The sequence below is a fragment of the Asparagus officinalis genome, chromosome 7, assembly GCF_001876935.1.
Source record: "Asparagus officinalis chromosome 7, Aspof.V1, whole genome shotgun sequence".
Taxonomy (NCBI): Eukaryota; Viridiplantae; Streptophyta; class Magnoliopsida; order Asparagales; family Asparagaceae; genus Asparagus; species Asparagus officinalis.
Window position 1 is genome coordinate 35299520 of NC_033800.1, and position 12839 is coordinate 35312358.

The 12839-nt window shown below is 34.3% G+C and overlaps 1 long non-coding RNA gene across 9 annotated transcripts; it reads right to left on the reverse strand.

Annotated features, from left to right (window-relative positions):
* LOC109849727 lies at positions 1561-12257 on the reverse strand. Of its 9 annotated transcripts, XR_002249224.1 has the most exons (12): positions 12095-12257; positions 11886-11951; positions 6137-6233; positions 3802-5677; positions 3573-3639; positions 3343-3456; positions 3080-3253; positions 2271-2345; positions 2076-2165; positions 1915-1996; positions 1730-1826; positions 1561-1651 (listed from the first exon to the last, which is right to left on the reverse strand). It is a non-coding gene; the product is annotated as an uncharacterized LOC109849727 (long non-coding RNA). The 9 variants fall into 9 exon arrangements; XR_002249225.1 differs by having other exon boundaries at positions 3343-3860; positions 5570-5677; XR_002249222.1 differs by having other exon boundaries at positions 3343-3878; positions 5570-5677.

The following is a 12839-nucleotide window of genomic DNA, read 5'->3' on the forward strand; positions in this document are numbered from 1 at the left end:
GCGTGAAGCGCCCGGTGTCAGTTAATTACTTAATTTGTATGCTTTTCGAGACTATTTTCCATCTTGGTAACAGCTTGTTTGTAAATTACGTTTGAATTGGCTGGTGTCTGTGAACTTGTATGCAACTCTGCTATTTTGAATCTTGGTGTTTCTCATTCTCGTCCCTGAATTTGTATGCTTCATTGACTCTACTATTTAGTATCTCGGTGTTGTTCTTTCATCGCCTTCGGTTTCATATGATGAATCCACATTGTTAATTCGCTGCAGTTCTAAACGTATGCCGTGTTTTCTCGTCACTCTGGCAAGGCTATTTAGACAAGGCTATTTAGAGAAGGTTAGCCAGGTTTTCTGTTTCGATAGTGGTCGGAGAAATCGTAGGGAGTATGGCAATCCTCCTTTTGGAATGACGTTTCGTGGTTGTATTGAGTCTTTATTCGATGGGAAATGAAAGTGTGATATTTCTCCTTGAGGTCACAATTTTCATGAACATATTGTGGAAAGTGATGTTATTGACCTTTAACCGAATTCCTTTGACGGCTAGAGTGGAGTCTGTTCAAGATAGTATCGTGCTTCTTGTTATTATATTTCACACCATGGTAAAGGAGAAAGGTTACTTCGCATAGTTGGCAAGATATTATGAATGTGCTGAGCTGAACTGGGGAGGAATATGTGTTTTTTAGGGGGGAAATTGCTTCTAGCCCCTAAAATTAAGTAATTTATTTGCTTATCCCCCAAGACTTAGTCCACAGTCTCTTTACCCCAAAACCAACCTATTTATTTGTAGAACCCCCTTAAGTATAATGCCAACTCATGGGGGAAAAAAAAACCTTGACTATACATGTGACCCCCTTTTTTTGGATTTTTGTGCGCCACTCTCTATCATTCATTCTCTCTCCTCTCCCCTTATCTACTTCTATTAAACGCAGCCCACTCTGCTATTAATTCTTCTCTCCCACTTCAAAAAAAAATCTCTATCTTTCTATCTTCCCCTCTAAAACTAGGGTGAGGTTCGATTTTCTCTATGGTGGCTAATAAAAGTTTCATATCAAGAGATCGGTTTCATTCTCTTTTATGATTATGGTGTCAGACCCGCTATTGTTGAGCATGTGATCTGGATGTAAGGATCATTGTGAGCATTGGTGGATGGTATAAACAAAGAGAGGGGAATAAGAGAATTGTTGTCGAATTGCAAATTGGTTGAATATTAAAGAGGGTAGATCAGAGACTTTGTAATAATACTATAAATATTTACAAAAAAACTGTCATATTTTATTTTACTAGTTGGATTACACGTGCAATGCACGTGGTAAAATTTTAATTTTATTATTTTATTATTGATTCATTTTATTATGATTTATTTAATTTAATCCATGTTTCAAACAAATAATCCTTATTGCAACATAAATAATCCTAAAAGTAGAAACCCCTGTAGGTTTTAAACAAATGTCTGTACAAGTATTATAGTAGGTTTTAGACAATGAACATAACCAAACAAGAAATGCAAATAAGTTCATTGTTATCACGTTTCATAAAATAAGGTGTTTTGAGATGAGCACCCAGCTGAAAGCAAAAACATTTAATCAATAATCTATAAAACATTGGCAATCTGTTTTTCAGAGGAATACATTCACAACCATACCAAGAGCACTCCCTGCCAACAAGAAGACAATCTTAAGGATTAGAGAACACCAATACAACCACACAAATTGTGAAAATATCAGGTACATACTTGGCACATAATTTCCAAGAGCAATGATAGCTGCATAGAAATAATCGAAAGAGAAGTTCCACTTGTTTGACATCCTAATGAAGTATTTTTCAGAGGCCTGCCATTACCAAAAACCAAAGGATGAAGTCATTCCCTCATGATAGCAAATAGATGAAACCCAATCTAAAATGAAACATTTTTGGTACCTTGATGTAGGCCAGAGCTATATATATCATGCCGACCTCGCTTGTGATGCCAGGAGGGTATAAGATCAAAAATGTGTTGTATCTGAAATTATATACTCACATTTAAATTACATGAACACATGTAAACAAGTAGTATTATGTCAAATGCAACAAACATGTACCTTAGCCATAAGAGCCAGGATGATCCAGATCCAAACGCATACTATACGACTAAAAATATTGTATTCTTATGATTCAACAAATTGCATAACCTAGAAAAAAATCTGACAGGCATAAAAAACTCAAGTTTCTGCCAAAAAAATAAAATAAAATAAACAAAACAATCTCTGTTTAACAGCTTGACTAAAATATCATACATTTGAGATTGCAATTGCTTCATCCAGTCCTGGGGGAGGTGAGTCCAGTAACTCTCCTAGTTTGAGTTCTCCTAGCTTAACCATAACAAACTAAAATGTAAGTAAAACACAAGAAACATATGCAAAAACCTCACCATATAGCAAATCAGTCCTCCAACAAATAAATTCCATACGCTGGCATAGAATATAAGAAAAATGCATAACTATGAACAAGGAGATATAATTCCACTTGTATGAAAGAATCATTGAACCTAAAACTTGAGCAAATCGCACACTTAAGAATGAATTCCCTAAAGTAACTTTCAGCTTATTATAGAGAAAGCAATGTGCCAAAACCTGTAAACCTTATGCGAGAAAGTACTGGAATAAATAGTACTCTTGAGGACTTTAATAGACAAACAAAAAAATAAATTTCTTTCAGTCATTGTTGCAATCTATGATGTCATTAAATTCTACCTGGTCAGCAAGCATTCCAAAATCTCATTATATGATTGCTCATATTTAGGTTCCTGGTCATTTTTGTAAACAACACCTCTCTAGAGGAAACTTCATAAAAAAAGATCAAACACTATTATGGGTGACACGCTAAACTAAATCTTCATAAATGAGAGAAATGAGTGCTGCCTAGATGAAATTGTCACTATATCAAAGCAATAATTCAATAAAAAAATCATCATATATTCATTACATTGTTTAACTTGTCATGTGTTTTTCTCAAAAGAAAATAAATGGTGCGATCGTGATGAGTAATTGAGTATATCAATAATAGCAAGAACAAATAATTGCATAGCGTGAAGGAAGAAGTTTACCTTGAATGCAATGTCTCTAGGGGCCATGGCCAATCCAGCACCCATTGACTCATAAAAATCACATTTAAGTCATCCAGACAACAAAATTGGTAACTGTTCTTACCTGAATTAACCACCTCAGCCACTTACTCTCAGAAATCCAGCTTCTTTGTAACTTCTTCTTTCCAAGCCATCCTGAAAAATAGTTTAAAACATTTAAAAGTCACACTTTGAAATTTAATTATGGGCAAATAGCAAGCAATTGGAAATGTCAGTTGATCAACCTTAGCCAGCTTTAGAACATCTTCAGCAACATGTCTTAACAAGCCATCCCCAAATGGCGTCTTTAAGCCAATCATTGGTACCTCTTGAGACTCTAATGATCAATTTCTCAATAACTGAAGACATTCAACGCGTATAGCACAAATATTTAAAATATAAAGGTGCCCACATAAATCGGACAGTAGTAAGCTGTGTGCAATCTCAAGCAATATGTTTAAATAAAACTTTAAACCTTTCTCCTCAACATCTCCCTTTCTTCTTTTACCTGTCAGCAGTCATGTTTAGAACATTTTGTAATGCTACCTCATCATACAACAAGCCAACCCGCAACAATATAAACACAAGGACAACAAGTTAGATCAGGTGTACATTAAAGCTAGAGACATTTCAAAACATGAATGAAACAATTAGAATAAACATGTTTGAATTCAACTTGACAAACTCATCAATAACATACATACCTTCAAATTATCGAGATCTATATGGCTTGTTTCCATGTGCATTGTTGATGTTGATATACCTGACTTTGACATTTGTTCTTTAAAGAAACATGATGATAAATCAAACATTGAACTAAGGATGCAGAGGCATTTAATAGGAGTGGTTAAGTAGGACATATGACATAATTTTCATGACCCTTATCTATGTGTAAATTATATGGACATTTCATGAAATTATTTGAATTCAAGACTTCCATAGGGATAGAATACCGAAAAAGGGCATATCTTTAATCTTTAATAATAGTAATATGTAATAGATATATAGTATGGAATAAGTGCCGTTCATATCATCAAATGCCGAAATTGATCTTAAAAATGATAAGCCATAAACATATGGCTGAACTGAAGGTAGCCTTGCATTTCAGTTCAATCTAGAAATCTGAAAGAGAACATAGTATTAAGTCATGAGATGCATTAACAGAAGGATATACTTATAATGGATGTGGCAATAATAGAACAATTGTGTTGGCTTTATAACATCGACTACAATAGTTGGAAAAATGGCTTGATGGTCGCAGACAAATGGACAATTGTTTGCTGTATCATAAGTCTTGAGATTCATTTACAGATACTTATACTGGATGTGGGAATAATAGAACAATCATGTTCGCTTTATAACTCTGACTATAGTTGCTGCGGAAAAGGCTTGAAGGTTGCAGATAAATAGACAATTGTTTGATATGTCTTGCATAGATAAATCATGTGCCAGGTTTGCTGTAGTATTACAAGAATTTGGGGGATGAAGGTGTAGGGCTGAGGAATGAGAACACTATAATTGGATGATAGATTAAATCTAGAATTTTCATGGACTCTCATTTGTTGGTTACCTGAATAAAAAAAATAAAAACTTCATTAGGCATATAGAATATGCTTTTAAATTTGAAATCAATATATGCCAACTTTTCTTATATTTTTTTCTGATTGCAAATGCCGCAATGAAGGGGAAAAAATAATTTCTACTTTTGACATATTTTAGTTACCTTCATTTGGTGTAATTTTTTCCCAATATGTAGTCAACAACGCCTCTTCTTTTAATATGAAAGAAACAATAAACAGTTTATGTTTGTTTTAGATAGTAAGAGTGTGAAAAATATCCAATGTTTGTTTTAGATAGTAAGAATGTCATAAATATCCTATATTTAGTGCTTCAAAGTATCTGGTTTATAATCGTGGATTAGCCAGAAACATTGAGGCTGTTTTGTTAAGAATCTTTGGGGCCATATCTAGGATTTAGATTTGTGATTGTAAATGAGGAGAAGGTGGGATAAGCTATTAGGGGGCACAAGGTCTGAAAGATCAAAACTTTGAGTTCATGTAGCTCTGCAAGTAGTTAATGTGGAAGTTAATGAGTGTTTATTGGAGTAGGCTGGTTATGCTGTTGGAGTTGAAGCGGAAGAGTAGGGGAGTTTAATGAGCATAGAGTTTTTATTTTGATTTTTTAGGGGGTGGGGGTAGCTGAAGTGGAGTAATTTCTATCTTTTTGTTCTTATTCTTAGAAAACTTCTTAGAGTGCGTGGTTGACAAGGTGATTTTCTGAATTACCATGGCGATTGCCAACTATAAAAATCCTAAGTGCACCACATTCCGTCATAATAAAAAATTGGAGACGCAAAGGAAAAGACTGTGTCGGTAAAGTATCCATAAGAAGTATGCGATGTAACTGTTTACATCTGAATATAACAGATCCTAAATCTTACACTGGTCATTTGTAGAAGGAAACAAGGATTACCTGTGCATATGCATTGTCTTTGTCATATTCCTTCACTCCATAGTTGTAGGTCAATTCCAACACTGCACTTCTGTCTTCAGGACCATATCCCATCATTGCTATTGTATACTGAAGATTAGCACATGTAAACACATTATAAAAATTTGAATTTAAAAATAGATGATGTACTGCAAACATACATAGTATGCATGTATAAATACCAGCATCCAAAATTGTGACAAAGTGGATATTAGAGGAAAAAAATTTCATAAAATAGGCCTTTTTTGTTTCTTTGTTTAATACATAGAAATGTGCCCAATTCTTAATAACAAATATAACTAAAATTTGCCATTCAGAACCTTATCTCTGTTAATTTTCATCACTAAAATGTTCCCTCTCTTGACCACCGATCTCTGTTAATTATAATGTCTTGAGGTTACAATCACCTCAATCTGAGGACAAACAATAAAGAGGATAAGTTGCATATTACAGGATAGAGAGGGAGAAAATTTTAGGAGGTGAATATGGGTGAAAAATGGAAGTAAGCAGTAATCATTAGGGAAACCCGTACATGGTAATTTTCCATACCTTGACCACTCCTAGGGAGAAACCCAGTGAACAATGGGACTCCAAAATGAAGAATGTTGCCATGGTCCTCAACACTCTTCACCTGTGCTGTAAGAACCTGAGTGAACAAAATTTCTGAATTATAATCACATCATTTCGTGCAATTTTCTAGCTTATTTCAGACTTCCACTAAACCAAAATGTGGCTTATAGCCTTATAGCATTTGTTCCAAAAAGTTCTTAGTAACTTATATCTATTTTTAGTTACTCAATAACATTATGCACCTCATACTTAATACCTCAAAATATAATTTTTCTTAAAGTTTCAAGTAAAAGTGCAAAGGTTATGTCCATAAGCAAATAAATGCAAGCCAGAACGTGTAAACAGTTTGCATATGAATGTGGATAAATTGTGTTGAAGCACAATAAGAAAAAAAATAAACGATGAAGAACTAAGATGTCTTTAAGAATCTGATGTTGACATTAGTGGAAAATATAAGCATTATCAGCTAAAATATCCAAAGAAAATGTAGGATAAAAAACTTATGGCAAATCTTCGTTCGTCCTCAATGCACAGCACCAAGAGTTACCAAATTCACTGGAGGAGAAATTAATCTAGTCATGTGTTGTTCGTCCTCAATGCACAGCACCAAGAGTTACCAAATTCACTGGAGGAGAAATTAATCTAGTCATGTGTTATGTGTCAACGTCACTACTAAGTTTGAGTTACCAAATTCACTGGAGGAGAAATTAATCTAGTCATGTGTTATGTGTCAACGTCACTACTAAGTTTGACTTGGCCTTTTCTGACCCTTAGGATTTAATCCATTCATAATTTTACTTAATGATCAGAAGCAAATTGTGAATTTGACTTCATAACAAAACTTTCTATCTCCCCTCTCACCTAATTGAGCTAGAGTCTTTTTGTTATAGGGGAACTTGGAGTGTCGTCCTAAGGTTGCAAAAGATTAAATTGCATGGTCAATAACCTAAATCACAGAATAATGTCCTAATTCATAGTCTTAGCACCAGTTACAAGAGATTTAATGATAATTTAACGCTACCCTTCCGTATTTCCAGTAATTTATCACAACCAAAATAATAAAAGAACTTCTTCTATAAAATCATACATCTAGAATCACGAACATTATAAGCAGCAGAACATGTCCAGGCCTTGGTTTCACAATGCTTCAATAAAAAAACAAAGGAACATAATCAAGTTCGATATTATTAATAACAGCCGATATCGCAATACCTAGAACAATAGTTTGTGATTTCACAATCACTGTTTCAATATAGTAATAATAACAGGAAAAAATGGGGGAAATATAAGGAGTAGGCAAGAATTTGGGGAAGAGGAAAATGGTAATGAGACAAAGTAGCAGGCAAATGAAGAGGAATAAAGAATGTAGTAGTAATATCAGTAAGGCGCATGGAGGTGCATCAAGGCGTGAGGCATAATAAGGCGTATCGAGGTGTGCGCCTCACTTACACAATGCACCCCACATCTCATGCAGGGCACGGTTTCAGTGCCCTGAAGTGCCTCAACACCTAAGCCGATTGCCTTGGAGCGCCCAAGATAACACTGGAAGGAATTATGCATTAACAGGAGAGGTGTGGATTTGTACAAAGACACGCCTACATATCAGGTGGTCCAAAACAAAGAATCTCAATCAATAAGGGCATAATGGAGGATAGGATGCTACAAAGATGGGTAAACTAAACTCTATTAATGAAAGGGTCAAGCACGGAATTCTTTTACTACAAAGGCAATAGATAAAAACAGATTAATGAGATTAAAAGTGCAAACAAAGGCTGGAACCAGAAAACCATATTGCATGAATAGATCAGTAGGTGCCTGCACTGGAAAATATAACAAAGTTATCCTCATCTTTCATTTCATTAACTTAACAAAGATACCCTTTTTCCCGTTACTCACAAATCAGAAGATGTAAAGCCCTAAATCTTCGTTCCTTTCCTTTTCCATTCCATCTGTTACGAATTTCCTCCGGCAACGCAGTACCATTCTCTCTACCTCATCAATTGTCGGTTATCAAATTGCAAAGATGATTATTATCGTCCTCAAGAAGCTTATTATTATCCTCATCATCCACAAACCTTCTCGTCCATCTTCTCCTCAAATATCAGATTTTAGGGATCAGGAAGTGAACTAATTGAGCAAGGTTTTTTTAAGAGAATAATTTCTGGTATGTCTTGATCAATTTATAAATTTTGATTTTGATTTTGATTTTGAAAATTCTTAGATTGTTTGATATCTTTATGTGATAAATTTCATGATAAATTTCATTTTGAAATTTTCGTTTTTTGAAATTAAGCATAACACCAATGTAATTGTTTTCTCTGAGGCAATTTAGGTTCTATTCATTAGAATTTACTTTTTTCCTTAGACTATAATTAGTATTTATGGAAATTGATATTTTTCCAATTTTTTTAGTTTTCTTGTATTATTTACAGGATTAAGGATTTGGAGGTTGCTGACTCTCCCATCTATCAAGGTAAATATTAATATTTGGTATACATTTAATTTGGTTGCGTCTTCACACTTTTATTACGACGGAAGTTCACTTCCACTAGAAGTCGAGGTTGTATATTCAAATTGCTAATGTTGAAGTTAAAATCTGAAACCCATTCAATTCCAGTGTCTCCTGCAACTATGCCAAATTTGCAGTTATAGTGAGCATGAAGGGACTTATATATATCCTTCTAATATTTGGATTATTGTGTAAATTAAGGAACTTTCTGCCTCTTTAAGGCAATACAAAACTAAACCATGATTTAATAAAATGTGAAAGTAAAAATTCATAGATATCTCAACTTTAATGTTGGATAATGATGTAAGCACTGGAACAACTTCAAATTGCTACAAAAGTTGACCATTCGGCTACTGTAAAAATCCAACGATTATTTCTAAATATTGTCTATTGTTAATAGTTAACATTAAAGTCTCACAAGATCCTCAATAATCTGGTGTTTATTTGAGGGTCTTCCAAGATGCTTATTGTGCTAGGAGATCTTTGAGTGAAATATCAAAATTCTTTCAAATCTAAGCAAAATATGTTGGAAAATATCACTTCGCTTGAAATCTAAGTATTCATGTCATACTTTGCAGGCATGTTATGTCCCCCCCCCCCCCCCCTTTTTTTTTTTTTTGGGGGGGGTTCAGTTGAAGAAAAGATGAACTAAAATTTTAGATTTTCGCTTCCCGTCTAACCAAACAACGGAAATTTATTTTCCTTTTTCTTTTCTTTCATTTCCCTTTAAACCAAACAAACCCTGGGGACAGTAATGATGCATTAGGTTTCGACCTGGAAATGGAACATAAATTTTCACCCCTCATCCCCATTTCCAAATATTGTTTTACCTTCACAAGTTAAAATTATGCTTGTGGACCATATAATTTAACAGCATAAGGCATAGAAATGAGCCACAGAATTATGTTTCCAGTTTGTTTAGACCACAGCATAAGGCATTGAAAAAAAATACTTTTAACTGGTTAGATTTTTAAATGTACTCATAACATTCTCCTAATCTTCTTAATTCAATCCTTAAATTATGCTATTTATCACCTTTGTTAAAAGCCTTAAAGGTAATTGGACTACTATTCTCATCATAATATAACAACTTACTCCATCCTTAAAGTATCTCCTGTTTTGCTTTATTACAATGGGAAAACGTTATGATAAACAACCCTTTAAAACATTAGTTTATTATTTGTTTGAATTGGTATTGTTTCTGAATACGCGTCAAGAACATCTTTGTGTCCATACATGCACATTTCATCCTTCTCCAAATTTTACACATTGGATTACTATTAGTTTGACTGGTTATTAAACACTATCTAAATCTTGTTATTTTCCAATGGCGCTAGTTGGTTTTGTCTTTTGAAATGAAAAGTAAATAACTATGTTTTCCTACAAGAAGCGAAAGAAGTATGCAAAGCAGGTTAGCCAGTACTCAGAAGTTTGAGATGTTTGTCATTAGAACATTCCAAGCATAGAGAATTACATTGCATTAAATATATCTGATAACGCGCATGAAAAATTAAAAGCTAACAGCAGAGGATCATTGGTGAGACTTTAAGAACAGAAAATCTTTTGCAGCTCTTGTTTACTGAAATAATTGTAGCATACCATCCTATCTTGAACAGCATCAAGAGTGAGGCCTTTGTACAGCAAACTAAGACACAGAGACAGCCAAATCCTTTTTTGTCCACTTCCTTCTCTCTTATCATCATCAACTGTTAGTACTATGCAAGATACAAGTTGACCAACGTGAAAGAGGCTAGGAAGTATGTAAGTTTAAGTATCCTGAGATAGAAAACAAAGAGATTGATGATATTTATTAGTTTAACAGCTTATATCTTAAGGATTACAGAAGCAACTATCATATCCCGAATACAGATCCTGTTCCAAGTGTCATCTGACATCCTTAATGGACTTTTTGCAAATTTACCTTATCCACGTTATCTAACACAATGTCTGAAATTTACCTTATCCACGTTATCTAACACAATGTCAGACACATCCTCTAAGTATTTCTCCTAAAGACATTATAATTAACCTGATCTCTTGAGCATACCCATGACCATGGTCATTCCTCATCATGGACAAGTTTCTAGGTAATCGGAGCCCAGGTAAGTTCTGTTGAATATCATTTCTCCATGATAATGTTTTGATGATAACAATTTATATTGTGTGTGCACTAACTTTCATATGCAGATTTCAATATCAGAATATGTACAAGTGCAAGTGGATATCAAGGAATTTTGAAGTGAAGAAAATGAAGAACAAAAGATAATGTATTTGAATTTTTCTTTACTTAGAATATTTGTACAAGCCTTGATCACACACACACGCACACACACACAATTTTAGAACACACTAACACAGGCTTAGTGTGTTGGTTAACTATAGAAATCCCCTATGTTAACCATTAGAATAGTAGTTAAAACTTAATTATAAAAACTCATTATTTCTGAATATTTGATCTTAATAGTCGACTAATTAGGATAGTAGTCGACTACTCATGTATATAACTCAAATACAAGTTTCTGTCTGTTTACAGTATAGTCGACTAATTAACATTATAGTCGACTACTGAAGAAAATGTTATTTTTCAAGTTTCTGTCAAATTACAGTATAGTCGACTAATGATCATTATAGTCGACTACTGAGAACATTTTCCGAAAACACAGAGTCTGTCTGAACTCAGTGTAGTCGACTAATGACTACAGTAGTCGACTACAAGAGACAGTTTTTCAGTTTTCAGAATTTGAATATCTGACAGTTTTTGGCCGTTTTTAAACGTTTTTAAACTTTAAAAACTTGTCTTTTCAAGGGCTATAAATAAGTTATTTGTTCAGAAAAAAAATTGGCAAGGAGTTTGTCAATTGGTGTTGCAATTTGCAGGGACTTGCAAATTGGTCAGGTTTGCGTTTGATTTTGTAAGTTTATTCAAAATCATAGTGAAAACTCTCAAGCGGGATTTGCTTGGGGACTGGATGTACACCGGTTTGGTGGAACCAGTATAAAATCCTTGTGTTTGTGTTTGCAAATTTCTGAGATTGCCATTTTTCTTTGCAATTTATTATCTACTTTGCAATAATTTTAAGAGAATACTATTCACCCCCCCTCTAGTGTTCTAGTGTATCTATTTCAGATCCTACAAGTTCAACTAATTTCTCACTAAAGATCCAACCTTTTTCTCAATTTAAAAAAAAATTCACAAAAAAATAACAACTGATTTTTTACCTGATGAAACTGACACAGGAGCAAGATGAAGACTTGAAGCAAGTCCTAATTCGGACAACCCTTGACCTATTGTTGAATTAGAACAAAATGAGATGATGGCTAATTAGAACAAAATTAAATGAAATTTTTCTTTAAAATTAAAACAAAATGAGAGGAACGAAAAACAAAAAGGTGAGATGGTGAATTGAGCAAATAAAATTTAGAAATACCTTCTTCAATGAAATTCCTGAAATCCTCGAGATCGTAAACCCTAGCCCCTTGACCTAAGAACATCAGCCTCTTCCTGCCATTTCAGCATCCGCGGTCGTGACCGACACTGCCGTGACTGCCGGAGGTACCGCTCCTTCTCCGATGACTCTCTTGTCCGTCAATGGTAGCACAGCAGCCACCGCCATGTCAGAGGACCTCGCTCTGCATTTAGATCCCTTCTTTCTACAAAGAAGGAAGAGGACATCGATGACAACCAAGAAGACAATGACGGAATCAAAAGTAAAATTTAGAAAAGGAGCAAATCATACCTTCGTCAATGAGTCTCCTTCGTGATCGTAATTGATGCCCAAAATTTAAGAACTGAGGAGATGATGGCAGAGGAGCTGAGGAGGTGCGGTGATGATGAGGGCAATAATACTCATCGTTGGCAATTAATGAATTGAAGGATTAGGGTGTAACCGATGAATTGAAAGGAGGAGGAATATAGGCGTAACCGATGAAAGGGTAAAGTGGTTTATGAAATCAGGATATGATTGGTAATTAAATTTGGTGGAAGGATATTTTGGGGGAGAGTAAAGTTTTTCATGAACTCCCTCTTTTGAAGGGTAAATAGATTTTTTTTTTGTAGGTACAATTGCGAGATTTACACGTACTTATTCATAAAAGCAATACTAGAAGGAAATGATGTTTTGTAGCTTACACCAGATTATTATATGACATGGGTCATTAGGGCAAAGATTGCTG